Source organism: Saccopteryx bilineata, chromosome 3, assembly GCF_036850765.1.
Source record: "Saccopteryx bilineata isolate mSacBil1 chromosome 3, mSacBil1_pri_phased_curated, whole genome shotgun sequence".
Taxonomy (NCBI): domain Eukaryota; kingdom Metazoa; phylum Chordata; class Mammalia; order Chiroptera; family Emballonuridae; genus Saccopteryx; species Saccopteryx bilineata.
Genome location: NC_089492.1, coordinates 85,671,943 through 85,673,166, shown reverse-complemented (window position 1 = coordinate 85,673,166; position 1,224 = coordinate 85,671,943). Strand labels below are relative to the sequence as shown.

The 1,224-nt window shown below is 40.3% G+C and overlaps 1 pseudogene; it reads left to right on the top strand.

Moving 5' to 3' along the window:
• The first annotated feature begins 215 nt into the window (after window positions 1-215).
• LOC136328593 (large ribosomal subunit protein eL34-like) lies at window positions 216-563 on the top strand (annotated as a pseudogene).
• The last annotated feature ends 661 nt before the right edge of the window (window positions 564-1,224 follow it).

Below are 1,224 nucleotides of genomic sequence, written 5' to 3'. Positions count from 1 at the left end.
TCTATCCCTGTCTATCCCTCTCTCTGACTCATTCTCTGTCTCTGTAAAAAAATAAATTAATTAATTAAGTTAAAAAAAAAAAAAGAAAAAGAACTTTAAAAAAAAACAATGCACAGAAAAATGTCATCAAGAAAGTCTTGGGTCCTCTTCCGGAAATGGCGTCTTTAAGGTGTGAATTATTTCTGCAATGCAATTTTATTCCTTCTTGTAGGCAGTCACAATGGTCCAGTGTTTGACATACTGTCAGAGGCTGTCCTACAATACAGCCTCTAACAAACCTAGACTGCCCCAAACCCCTGGTAATCGAATTGTTTACCTTTATACCAAGAAGGTTGGGAAAGCACCAAAGTCTGCATGTGGGGTGTGCTCAGGCCGGCTTCGTGGAGTTCATGCTGTAAGACCTAAAGTCCTAATGAGGTTGTCTAAAACGAAAAAACATGTAAGTAGGGCCTATGGTGGATCCATGTGTGCGTGACAGGATCAAGCGTGCTTTCCTTACTGAGGAGCAGAAAATCGTTGTGAAAGTACTGAAAACACAAGCACAGAGTCAGAAGGCTAAATAAAAGATGAGGCTCTTTTGAGTAATAAAAACATTAAGGGCTTAAAAAAAAAAGAAAGAAAGTCATGGGACCGTAGTTCTTTATTTCTCTTTTTAAAAAATAAGTAGTATATTTATATGGTCCCAAAACCAAATAATGTAAAAGGCATACTGTTAGGTCACCAAAGGAGGGACACATAAACAAGACCTGATGAGTTTTATAAAAGATTTATTTATGCATTTGTGAACAGATGGGCTGAGAGCCTAGTGGTGTCAGCAGCAAGAAGATGAAAAACCTCAGCCTATATAGAACTGAGTTTAGCTGTATTTCTTGCCATAGGGGGAAAACTTCTGTTACCTGTGGCAGTTAAACAATGGAAGGGTTAAACTATGATTAATGGCTAAGCAACAGAACGTTCTGTAAGTGAAGGGGAGTGACTAACTGGCAGAATGCCTGAGGGTTGGATGGAGGTAAGACAGAAATCAAGGCCTGACCTGTGGTGGCGCAGTGGATAAAGTGTCAACCTGGAAACGCTGAGGTTGCCGGTTCAAAACCCTGGGCCTAAAAAAACAAAAACAAACAAACAAACAAAAAAACCCTGGGCTTGCCTGGTCAAGGCACATATGGGAAATAATGCTTCCTGCTCCTCTCCCTTCTCTCTCTCTCTCTCTCCCCTCTCTATAAT